This window comes from Xenopus laevis, chromosome 9_10S (genome assembly GCF_017654675.1).
Source record: "Xenopus laevis strain J_2021 chromosome 9_10S, Xenopus_laevis_v10.1, whole genome shotgun sequence".
Lineage (NCBI taxonomy): Eukaryota > Metazoa > Chordata > Amphibia > Anura > Pipidae > Xenopus > Xenopus laevis.
In genome coordinates this window covers 107,729,840-107,743,743 of record NC_054388.1, presented here as the reverse complement: position 1 = coordinate 107,743,743, position 13,904 = coordinate 107,729,840, and the positions used below count along the sequence as shown (strand labels likewise).

General features: G+C 43.0%; 1 protein-coding gene across 3 annotated transcripts in view; it reads right to left on the bottom strand.

The window, feature by feature from the left end:
* septin12.S (septin 12 S homeolog) overlaps nucleotides 1–13,904 on the bottom strand; it is an 84,894-nt gene that overhangs the window by 38,569 nt on the left and 32,421 nt on the right. The window lies entirely within an intron of this gene.

Below are 13,904 nucleotides of genomic sequence, written 5' to 3'. Positions count from 1 at the left end.
GAAAAAGAATAGTTCCGAGTGCCATCCCGCCGGCGATTTAGATTCCAGCGGGCAGGAGGCTCTGCCCTTACAGTTTGGGAACCACTACTCTATGTAACACAGTTGCCTAACATCCCAAACTCTCCCTGACCATTTGGCTCCTGTGCCCAAACCAATCCCAGACACCTCTACCCACCTCCCCCCCATCATTATGTTTCTTCTTCCCATCTGTTCCCTGCATCTCTTCATTCTTATCAGATTATCTCTCGTAAGGGGGGGCTAAGGGTGGCCATACACAGGAAGGATCCGCTCGTTTGGCAATGTCGCCAAACGAGCAGTTCTCTCCCCGATATGCCCACCTCAATCCACCTCGGATCCTAACGATGGATAACGGGCGGTCGGATCTCGGGACCGCATCAACGAACAGATGCGGACACAATCCGACGGGATTTTTAGTCCCGTCCGATCGTCATCTGGCTGACTTTCGGGCAGATATCGATCAGGGAAGCCCATACACGGGCCAATAAGCTGCCGACTCGGTCTGTCAGCAGCTTTTATCGGCCCGTGTATGGCCACCTACAGTCTTGTCAGTACTTTAAGGTTAACTTTTCGTATGTTATAGAATGGCTAATACTTTTCAAATGTTCAATCTTTTTACTTTTTTATATAGTTTTTGAATTCTTCTTCTTCGGACTCCAGTTTTAAAAATGGGGTCACCGACCCCATCTAAAAACAAATGCTCTGTAAGGCTACACATGTATTGTTATTGTTACTTTTTATTACTCCTCTTTCTATTCAGTCCCTCTCCTATTCATATTCCAGTCTCTTATCCAAATCAGGGCAATTTGGACCCTAGCAATCGGACTGCTGAGATTGTAAACTGGAGAGCTGCTGAATAAAAAAAAGCTCATTAACTCAGAAACCACAAATAATAAAAAATGAAAACCAAATTGCAGATGAACAAAGGTGGAATTAAAGGTGAAAGCTGTATTTTCAGCAGGGACCCCACTATGACTCACCTCCAATAAGGATTTATATTGTTATGTCAATAATAGACATAGAAAGGACACTATTCCACCCCCCCCCCCCGTTAATAGTCATAATGAATAAGCATCTGATATGAAAAACATGTAACATACAAGGGGGAGGGTTAAACTTTTTTTATAGCATGGTAGATCGAGGCTCTCATCTTTCCTGTTAGGTCTTGTCACTGAAAGTTAGAGATTCCTGAAAAGAAATGGGTAAACTGCCCCCTGCTGTCTGACTAAAAAGAAAAACCCCTAATAAGAAATGTACTCTACTTGCACCTATGAGGCCCTAGTGATTTTTTGGGGTTGACGTTTGATTCAAGTCAAATGAGGGCTATTCCTGAGACAAGTATTAGCCTTTATATAGCCCACGACACAGTTTTTACAGAAATTATAACTGACATCAACCCCGTCATATTTGGTTTAGGAAAATAAAGTCCAGGAATAAAAACCCATCCAGACATGGCCTTAAAGGAGTATTAAACCCTTCTTGTAAGCACAGGGCCCCTTCGCTCTCCCCTCCACCCCTCCTCAACTGCACCAACAAGACTTCTCCAAAGCACCCTGCTCCCTCTGCATCTGACAATAAAGCAGAGATATGCAGTGGGGTTGGTGGCTGCCATGTTTGACCACGTCACTTCCTGATTACTGACTAGGACCATGCACACTGGAAACCATGGACAGGAAGTGACATGAGCAGACAAGGAGGAAGGTCAAGTACCGGAGAGCAGGGCTGTTTGGGGAATTTGTCCCATGCCGTAGGTTTACTTTCTCATTCAAAAATTAATATTCTCACTGCTATGTGTTTGTTTTAAAAAGTTTAGAATTTTTACACTGTACTCCCATCTTGTTTTTCTTTGAACTTAATGAAATATTACTGTTTCCCCAAGGAGCAAAGTACGTGGCATTTTGGTCTGATTCAGAACACTGACCTCTCCCTGTGCCGTAGGAGACAATAGATGATTAACAGTCATTAAGTGACCCTTTTCACTTGTCGGTGTTGTTTTTCACACCTTTGATGCAGTAACTTTATCCCACATCCTCTGCCTCACCAAATGCTATTCCCAAGGGCTAAACAGTTGCTTGCTATAGTAACTCACAGAAGGCATGGTGCTGACAGGCCCCTGTGGGGACAATTGATGTTCCTGCACGTGGAAGCCCAAGGCCCAGCTTTATTTTCCTCATAAAGGAACTTATCTCCTTAAACGGTGCCTTCTGAAATTTCCAGTCAATTAAACCAAACAATACACAGTCAAAATGGGGATTATTTCTGTAAAAATTAAATCCCAAAGTTAAATTGCTCAACACGCACCTGATTTTTCCCTCTAGGGCAGGGCAAACAGTCACATTTCAGCTCGTTCAGTTCAGTCACAAACCCAGCCAGGTGAGAAGGGTCGTTTCCATTCTCTGGACCAGTACTGCCACTGTGTCTATGTCACACAGGTAACATTCAACTCACAGCAGCCATTCTCAATGTTGATTATTCCAAAGCCAAGGTCAATTTCCATAGACCAGGGGTCCCCAAACTTTTTTTACTTGTGAGCCACATTCAAGTGTAAAATAATGTTGAGAGCAACATAAGCATGCAAACGGTTCCTGGGGCTTCCAAATAAGGGTTGCGATTGGGTATTGGTAACTCCTATGTGGACGTAAAGCCAGCAGGAGGATCTGTTTGGCAGTACACATGGTTTTTATGCAATTAATGCTTGTAGCACCTGCATGGAGGCCACTGGGAGCAACATCCAAGGGGTCGGAGAGCAACATGTTGCTCACAAGCCACTGGTTGGGGATCACTGGCATAGATTATTATCCCCACTGCTACTATAGGCACCATCTCTCCCTACTATACCCGCTATCATACAGCCACAGTCCCTTCCCAGAGACTATTATCCACTGTTACTATAGGCACCATCTCTCCCTACTATACCTGCTATCCCACAGTCACACTCCCTTCCCAGAGACTATTATCCACTGTTACTATAGACACCATCTCTCCCTACTATACCTGCTATCCCACAGTCACACTCCCTTCCCAGAGACTATTATCCACTGTTACTATAGGCACCATCTCTCCCTACTATACCTGCTATCCCACAGTCACACTCCCTTCCCAGAGACTATTATCCACTGTTACTATAGGCACCATCTCTCCCTACTATACCTGCTATCCCACAGTCACACTCCCTTACCAGAGACTATTATCCCCACTGTTACTATAGACACCATCTCTCTCTACTATACCTGCTATCCCACAGTCACACTCCCTTACCAGAGACTATTATCCCCACTGTTACTATAGACACCATCTCTCTCTACTATACCTGCTATCCCACAGTCACACTCCCTTCCCAGAGACTATTAGCCACTGTTACTATAGGCACCATCTCTCCCTACTATACCTGCTATCTCACAGCCACACTCCCTTCCCAGAGACTATTATCCACTGTTAGTATAGGCACCATCTCTCCCTACTATACCTGCTATCCCACAGTCACACTCCCTTCCCAGAGACTATTATCCACTGTTACTATAGGCACCATCTCTCCCTACTATACCTGCTATCTCACAGCCACAATCCCTTCCCAGAGACTATTATCCACTGTTACTATAGACACCATCTCTCACTACTATACCTGCTATCCCACAGTCACACTCCCTTCCCAGAGACTATTATCCCACTGTTACTATAGACACCATCTCTCCCTACTATACCTGCTATCCCACAGTCACACTCCCTTCCCAGAGACTATTATCCCACTGTTACTATAGGCACAATCTCTCCCTACTATACCTGCTATCCCACATTCACACTCCCTTCCCAGAGACTATTATCCCACTGTTACTATAGGCACAATCTCTCCCTACTATACCTGCTATCCCACAGTCACACTCCCTTCCCAGAGACTATTATCCCACTGTTACTATAGACACCATCTCTCCCTACTATACCTGCTATCCCACAGTCACACTCCCTTCCCAGAGACTATTATCCCACTGTTACTATAGACACCATCTCTCCCTACTATACCTGCTATCCCACAGTCACACTCCCTTCCCAGAGACTATTATCCCACTATTACTATAGGCACCATCTCTCCCTACTATACCTGCTATCTCACAGCCACAATCCCTTCCCAGAGACTATTATCCACTGTTACTATAGACACCATCTCTCACTACTATACCTGCTATCCCACAGTCACACTCCCTTCCCAGAGACTATTATCCCACTGTTACTATAGACACCATCTCTCCCTACTATACCTGCTATCCCACAGTCACACTCCCTTCCCAGAGACTATTATCCCACTGTTACTATAGGCACAATCTCTCCCTACTATACCTGCTATCCCACATTCACACTCCCTTCCCAGAGACTATTATCCCACTGTTACTATAGGCACAATCTCTCCCTACTATACCTGCTATCCCACAGTCACACTCCCTTCCCAGAGACTATTATCCCACTGTTACTATAGACACCATCTCTCCCTACTATACCTGCTATCCCACAGTCACACTTCCTTCCCAGAGACTATTATCCCACTATTACTATAGGCACCATCTCTCCCTACTATACCTGCTATCCCACAGTCACACTCCCTTCCCAGAGACTATTATCCCACTATTACTATAGGCACTATCTCTCCTACTTTAAATGCTATTCTACAGCTCTGGATGGTTGTAGATTGATCATCCCTGATTTAAGTTATTGTATTGTTATTGTAACTTCCTCATATAGAACATATGCATTCCTACAATGTCAGGGGCATCTTGTTCTTGAACTCCATGCATGGATAAATCCCCTACTCTCTGTGTTGGTGTATATATTAACTATGTGTCACCTTTTGAATAATACATTGCTGGTGTTGCAGCAAACAGGTTAATTTCAATAAAAAAGATCAGTATTACTGTGAGAATTTATGTGTGGAACTCCAAAAATTACAGAGGCAATTACAACTGAATGAGAAATCCGCTCTGCTTTTGTTTAGAGATTTTACCTGACTGAGGAAGGAATGTTAGAGAAATTCCAGAGCAGTTATTATCCTGCCCCGCGCACCCCGTCTCGCCACAGGGGATGGAAAAGGAACTGCCGAGACGTCAGTAAGGATTTGGGTTACAAAAATCTTTGCCTTTCAATGTCCTGTATAATTTGCAGGTAGCAGTACCAGTGATCAGTGAGCATCTCCCAGGATCCCTCTGAAAGTCAATGAGGGCCACAGATTACCCACCTGGGGGCCACAGGATGAATATCCCTGTTCATTTAATACAACTGAGTGTCTATGCCTGTTTACATATTAGGACTGATGTTATATTTAACTAAAGCACAGTGTTTTTCATAACTATAAATTAGCTTATTTAAAGCAGATGCCGCAAGGGGAAGCTTTAAGTGTTTTAAAGGAAAGACAACATTTTATAGTGGTGCCCTGCACTGGCAAAACTGGTGAGTTTGCTTTAGAAAACACATATAAGTTTATAAAATCCCATTGTATACTATAGAGTTATCCTGTGCCTTTTCTCCTTTTTTAGCTTTGAATTTATATAAACTATAGTAGTACTTATCTGTTATCTACTGTGTATCCTGTGCTTGAATGACTGCCCCAGGGCTACACAGCAGCTTGTTTATATAAACTATAGTAGTACTTATCTGTTATCTACTGTGTATCCTGTGCTTGAATGGCTGCCCCCATGGCTACACTGCAGCTTGTTTATATAAACTATAGTAGTACTTATCTGTTATCTACTGTGTATCCTGTGCTTGAATGGCTGCCCCCATGGCTACACAGCAGCTTGTTTATATAAACTATAGTAGTACTTATCTGTTATCTACTGTGTATTCTGTGTTTGAATGGCTGCCCCCATGGCTACACAGCAGCTTGTTTATATAAACTATAATAGCACTAATCTGTTATCCACTGTGTATCCTGTGCTTGAATGGCTGCCCCATGGCTACACAGCAGCTTGTTTATATAAACTATAGTAGTACTTATCTGTTATCCAGTGTGTATCCTGTGCTTGAATGGCTGCCCCCATGGCTACACAGCAGCTTGTTTATATAAACTATAGTAGTACTTATCTGTTATCTACTGTGTATCCTGTGCTTGAATGGCTGGCCCCATGGCTACACAGCAGCTTGTTTGTATAAATGATAGTTGTGTTTCTGAAGCAAACACAGCATATTTACCAATGCAGCACAACAACTACATTATATTTATAATTAGTTTAGGACACTTTTAACTTCCTTTAACTGAAACGAAACCTGGCAACAGGCTACACCTGGCCGTTGCAACAACCGGGGTTGTTTGTTCTGTATTCTCCTGACGAAGATCCCGGTGTGTGAACAAAACGTTGAGTCTACAATAAATAACTATTTGTATTTGCATCAAGAAAACCTGTGAGTGTCCCTGCATATGTATAACCACACTATTGCTGGCACCGGGCAGTTACACGGGAAAACGGAGTGCACGTTTGAGACTTATGTAGTATATATATATACAGTATATAGCCAAGTACATTAGGGCCTAATATTGCCTCACATTGCTGTCTGCAGTCGTCTGAAACAGTGCAGCAACTGTCTGGGAAATGGGCACTGAAGCAGAACAAACAGACACGGCGCATTGAAAACAGACAATTGTAAAAAAAAGACATATGTTTAGGTTATGAAACGTATGTGGCGCTAACTAACCCCAAACAAGGGGATGGGTGTGAAGTCACAGCACCCCCCTTATTACTCACAACACATTCTCCTCTCTGTTCATTAACTAGATGATGTGATCTCATTCTCTGTCTCGCTTCCAAATAACCTCATTCATCAAGTAATGAATTATTGTTTCATAAAAACTAAAAAAAAGGGGGAGTGAGCTAATCTCACCCATAAAGCAGAGGGGTCATGTATTGTTTTAACTTGTTATGGGCCATATTCCATGTCAGTATGATTTAGAGGTTACACTTGAACAGGGGGGCTGGTTTATTAACAGAAGTGCTCAATTGTACACATGCAGGCAAGAGTAGAAACCAACAGTGTAACCAGTTGCTTGGTTACCACATAAGGCTGCCATGGTGCCATCAGCAATATGTATTGATTGCTGAGTATCTGCAGCACATTCCTTTACCTTGTTTACAATCTGCACAGCTGTGGTTAGTTGCTAGGTTACAATGTAGTAATGTCCTTGCACTGTTAGCAATATGGGAAGCTGTGGTTGGTTGCTGAATTATCATGTGACAATGTCCTGGCTCTCCTGGCAATATGGGCAACTGTGGTTGGTTGCTAAGTTATCTTGTGATAATGTAATGGCTGTGATACCAATATTTACGTCTGTGATTGGTTGATAACGTGTAGCGTTCCTAGCAACTTATCAGTAGATTTGCAACTCCTCTATTAATATTAGCATACTGGCACCCTCAATATCAGTGTATAAAGTGTAAAATGTCATTATAACCATTGCAGAGCAATGTTACGCTCCAGAAGCTGCTGGGCCTCACTGCCCATGTTAGGACCCCCCCAAAACATATAATGACACTGCTTATCAGTCTGTGACCATAGGGTGACCTAAATGTTAGCTTACACCAATAAATGTGTTGCACACAAAGTAAGTCCAATGAGTGCTCCATATCCTTCCTGCTGATCTACAGTTATGGGACCTGTTATCAGGGTCGGACCTAGGGGTAGGCAGAAGAGGCAGTTGCCTAAGCCGAAAAGATTAGGGGGCGCTGGCCAGTTACCTCCTCTGCCTACCCCTAGACCAGACTCACCTTAATTAAGCTTCCGCTATATGCGAGTTACGTTTCCGAGTGTGGCGAGAGAGCGGTGTTTCCATGCATGAGCGAGTGGAGTTACCATGCATGCGCGACAGAGCGTAATTACTGCACACCCGAGCCGAGTTATAGCGCATGCGCACGTCGGGGAAAGGGAGGGGGCGAGCTGGCTGGGCTGCCTAGTACGCTGCCTAGTACGCCAGGCCCGCCTCTGCTTGTTATCCCGAATGCTCGGAACCTATGGCTTTCTGGATAAGGACCTTTTTGTAATTTGGATCTTCATACCTTAAGTCTGTTAGAAAATCATATAAACATTAAATAAACCCAATAGGCTGGTTTTGTTTCCAATAATGATAAATTATATCTTAGTCGAGATCAAGAACAAGCTACCGTTTTATTATTCAACCAAATGAGCAATTCAGGTGGCACTCCAGATGGGTTTGAGGGGGTTTATTGCAACATTAGGGTAACAGTATCGCCTTACGCATTTCGGGAAACATTCCCTTAATCATAGGCATTCCCTTAATCATTAATCATAGGCATGCCTATGATTAAGGGAATGTTTCCCGAAATGCGTAAGGCGATACTGTTATCCTAATGTTGCAATAAACCCCCTCAAACCTATCTGGAGTGCTGCCTGAATTGCTCATTTGGACCTATATCACAGCTGGAACGCTGGTGGCTGAGAACACAGAGCTTGTGGAGCTGATTGGAGGGACATCACGTGGTGGAGTCTTGAGCAGTCATACCCTCACTGACTTCACTATTTTATTATTACAGAGAAAAAGGGATTATAAAAATTTTGGATTATTTGGATAAAATGGAGTCTATAGGGCAGATTTACTTTTTTTGCCACCGTCCGTTTCGCACTGATCGCAACACTTCGGCAGATGCAAATTCGCTCAGACTACGCCGATTCACTAATATGCGGAGTTTAGTCCTGGGCTCCGAACGCTGGCTACTTTTCGCTAGCGGTTCTTGGCAATGTGAGCATCTCATAACTAAGATGCGCTAGGGTTCATTTGTGCCTATTGAAAATTCACTAATGATCTTGAGCTTAGGTCAATTTGCAAACGACGGGAAATTAAAAGTTGTATGGACGTCTTTATGTTAAATGTTGGTGCAAATACTTACAAATTCCACTTTGAAAAACACATGTCCAGGGAACCGTAATAAAGACAATAGAGTTATTATAATGCCCTACACATGAGCCCACTGTAAATGTTCCATATGTTATAAAATGTATGGGGAAAACCGGTCACTCAAAAAAAGTTTAAGTTAGGACTTTTGCAGGCAATCCCGCTTCAAAAAAGCAAAAGTCGCCAGTGTTTTTTGAACTTAGATTCATTTTCGGCACACAGAATATGATGTAAGTGACAGGAGATTGAGGAAGTTATAGCTACTTTATAGCACTTCGCCTGGAGTCCTCATTTTAGTGAATTTGCAGGGTAACTTCCGTTCACCAGAGCGAAAAGTTGCCTGGCAATAGACTGTGAATGAGCGATATCGACGGTCAAAAAAATTATTAACAATTACTACACACAAACAGAAGAGAATTCTGGGAAATTAAAAAGTGGAAGATAACGGCAAAGGGGTGCTCTTTGCATTAATATCCATTTCTGCTAGGTCTTGTCACCCAATATTATTCCCAGCATCATGGAAAATGAGGCGTTTACTCCTAAGTATGAGACTCTGGGGTAAATTTATCAAAGAGTGAAATTCCGCCACTAGAGTGAAATTCTGCAGCGCTCAATTCATTTCTATGAGATTTTGAAAGGCGTATTTATCAATGGGTGAAGTGAAAGTTCACCCTTTGAAATATACGCCTATAAAAATCCCATAGAAATGAATGGAGAGTGGCGGAATTTCACTCTAGTGGCGGAACTTCACTATTAACGTCACTCTTTGATAAATATACCCCTAAGTGTCTCATTATGCTTAGTGTGACTAAAGCAGGCCATACATGCAAGGTTACCTTGAGGAGGGCAATATGAAGCTGATCTGATTGAGGGCCCTAGGGTCCAACGGTCGGATAACATCCATGTGAACACAGGTGGTTAACTGAGGACTACATCAAAGAACCAATGAGGCCCTTGATCCGGTGACAATTCTTAAACCTGGCTGATCAACATCTGCCCGACTTTTGACCAGATATCAATATGGGGAATCCTGTCGGAGGGCTCAATAAATTGCCCAATAAGTTGCTAACTTAGTCTGTCAACAGCTAATACAGGCCCATATATATTAAGAAGGCAACCGCCATGGGACACAGGGAGAGCTGACTACCGAATGCTTGCTACGAGATCCTGGACCCAGAGCAAATGAGTCCATTATGGCTACATAATTATGAACCCTCTAAGCCAACTCCTGCCAAAGGAATCTGTGTTTCTTGTAATTTCATATATGTGGTGGCACTAAGTTATGCACAATTATGCACGTTTCCAAGAACATAATTGTGTACATGGAACTGGTATATTAACATTACTGCACCCAAGCATTGCTGTCCATATGCCCCACAGATGTTTCTTTCTTTCTACACTTCGCATGGGCAGGGCAAGCTAACCATCCACCATGATTGACACATATTTGGTCTCCAACGATCAAGACTGACATTGGGCCAAAGCCTTCAGGGTTCCATGTTCTTTTAAATTGGTAAATTAATCCAAATCCTGACAGTTATGACAGCTTGAAATATTGTCGGGTTAATTATTTCATTTAAAGCCCTGTGTGCAAGCTTAATGCCTTCTGTACTATGGAAACGTGTGGAACATAATGTCTATCCCCAATCATGACTTGCAGGGATAGACCTGCTGAGCTTTCCCAGAGCACCAAAAAGAAGCACAATGCATCAGTTGGTGTATACTGCTTAGTATATATGCATTCATTAAAGACCTCCCTAGCATCAGGTTGCCACGCCATCCCTTTAAATCTGGTAACACATAACACATTATGAAACCAGTATAGTCTGCAGAATGTCTTGTATCCACCATCAGGGCAGCCATCAGGGGGGGACAGGGGGGAGAGTTGTAGGGGGTCCGAGGGTAAGGGGGGCCCGGCCATGCCACACTTACTTGATTAGCCTGGCCCCCCAACTTTCTGAGAGCTGATGACTTCGGGAAGGCATGGACGTTTAAGGGGCCCTGGCCACCAATTTTCTCATAATGTGGGGGGGGGGCCTGGCCACCAATTTTTTTTCTCATGTGGGGTCCAAGTCACCAATATTTTTTAATGGGGGGCCCTGGCCACAAATGTTTTTTTATGGGGGGCCCTGACCACCAATATCTTTTTATTTTTTATTAACATGTGGGAACCCTAGCCACTAATATTTTTTTTGTTTTTTTACTGTGTGGTGGGGGGCGGACCTGTGGGGTGCGGAAGGCGGACCTGTAGGTCGGGCTTGCGGTGGGTGCAGCCCAGGGTGCCCAGGAAATTTTGTCGTATGGGGCCCTGCGATTTCTGATGTTGGTCCTGTCCACCATTAAGTGAAGAAGATGGCAACCCTGCCTAGCTTCTATTCTTCTAGCAGAACCAAGTACTAATGAAAGATATATGAGATTGGCTTGTGTTGGGCAGGTTAGAGTATCCCCTTATGATGAGGACCTCATCAGCCAGTTGATGTATTTATCCCCCTATGGGCAGAGCTAGGCCAAATAGTATTGGCACCCAAGGTGCACACTGTTGAAACATGATCCCTCCTGGTGAAACCACTGCCCACCCACTCCCTGCTTGGTCTGCACATTGGCTTCTCAAGCCCCTATATCCCCCTAACTGTTTCACCTGAGGGATTTCCCTCTTCTGCTTACCCATAGACCCCCGCCCATGAGTCTGCATAGACCCACCGTACAATATGCTTACCTACCAACCTTAGCAAACAAGATGATCCTTAAGTGTACAACTAGATTTATAGGGGGATACGGTGCAATCCTGACTCTGTAGAAGTCCCTTTCTACCACAAAGTTCAGTTGTTCATTTCCACGATCACAGGGGAATGTACAGGTATATAGAGTTTAAAAAAAGAATGCATACATTTACATCGTTTGTATCTGACATTCAGTTTGTGCTGCTGGAAAGAAACATCTTCCTGGTCTACAAAGCATGAAGCATCTTCTGGTCTCCTATTGGAAGACTATCGGGCTGTTTACTTTTTCCATACAAAATGGATTGGGGTCACTGCTTATTGTGCACAGAACATTCCTTTTCAGTGTCTATGAGTTTATACAAGCGACAATAGACATACTATTTGCCTTGGCTATGACCTTGTTCCAAAACAGGTCTAAACTTGGTCAGGGCCTCTTTGAAAGTCCAACTATGTCCAGGGCCCTACTTAGCTCATGAAATGAGTATAGATATAAGAAATATTGGTGTATATATTGTCATAATTCCAAGAATACCTAGGACAGCAAATACATGTTAACCATAAATCCAATCCTAATTGACACACACCTAAAGATCTGCTCCATCTTTAATATGCACCATCAGGCATGGGATCCTGGTGAAAATGCAACCACCTGCATTTTTGTGCCGAATAGAATTGGGCACCCCACCACCACCAGTCATCACCCTTCTACATTACATAGAGACCCACCTGCAGAGTAAGTGAATTGATCCGACTTTAGAATTCCATGGAAGTGGATTTAGTTCTTGAGCCCACCCTGCTATTGGCGGAGTATTTCTGGGTGCATTTCCTAAGAAAACACTTGTTTCTGTCAAACTGAGGGGAAAATATGGAAATTGTCTTAAAATGAGTCGACCAACGCTAACCTGGCATAACCCTGGCTTCCTTTCTTTAATGCGAAACAGACATTTTATTGTAAAGCCTGTGTAGGTTAGAATGAAAGGACTGTCCTCAGATACCCTCCCTCAAAGATGGGAGACGGACCCTAGTGCTGATCTAAAATATGTGTGTATGTATATCTTTATTTACATAGGCTACCTTCCCTTTCCTGAGACACCCTGCAAAAATATTTTTGGGGCTCAATCAAAGTCACATTACAGTGCCCCCTCATTCTTGCATCCACTTCTGAACTGATGTGACAGAATGATTGCAAGCAGGAGGGTGGGGCGTGGGGGAATGCTGAAAGCTAATGATGCCACTGAGTGCTACGGTATAGCACTGTACATTATTAAAGGGGAATGTTTGCCTTTAAATTAACTTGTACAAGTATGGGACCTGCTATCCAGAATGTTCGGACCCGGGTATTCCCAGATAATGGATCTTTCCATAATTTGGATCTTCATACCTTAAGTCTACTTGAAAATCATTAAAACATTAAATAAACCCAATAGCCGCGTCTAACAAATCACAGGCAAATCTTCCCGTGTGCCACTGCCCTTTCGCTTTTTTGTTCATCAGCTCTCCAGTAGTGATGGGCAAATAAATTCGGCAGGAGTGAATTTTCAGTGAATTTCTGCATTTAGGCGCCAGCGAATAAATCTGCAAAACCGCAACGAAAATCCGTTGCGTCCAAAAAATTTAGACGCGTGTCAGAGTGGTCGCGCGCATAAAAACTGTCGCACGTCAAAATTATTCGGATGCCCATTGAGTTTAATGCGGGTGTCAAAATTGACGCGGGCATCACAAATTTTTCGGCGAAGTGAAACGGCACAAATTCACCCATCACTACTCTCCAGTTTGGACTTTCAGCAGCTATCTGGTTGCTATGGTCTTGTTTACCTTAATAACCAGGCAATGGTATGAATGAGAGACTGAACAGGAGAGGATCTGATTAGAAAAATAAGGAATAAAAAGTAACAATAATAATAATATTATATCATTATAATAATAATAATAATAAAATATTAGGCTCACAGAGCAATCTTTTTTTAATTTTTTTTATAGCTGCTGGGGTCAGTCACCCCCCATTTGAAAGCTGGAAAGAGGAAGGTAGAATAAGAAGGCAAATAATTCCAAAATAAATAATGAAGACCACCTGCAAGGTTGCACAGACAGGGGACAAACACTACAATAAAAATAAAATTAGGATCCACATTTTTCCACAAGAGGAAAGGTTTACAGTCTAAGTGCAACACAATCATAATCTCAGATGATTAAAACAGTATTTGCCGTTTCCTAGGAGGAAGCAATGGGGCGACAGATGGATCCTGTGGAAGAAAAAATATTTAAAGTTCTAATGCTCTTAA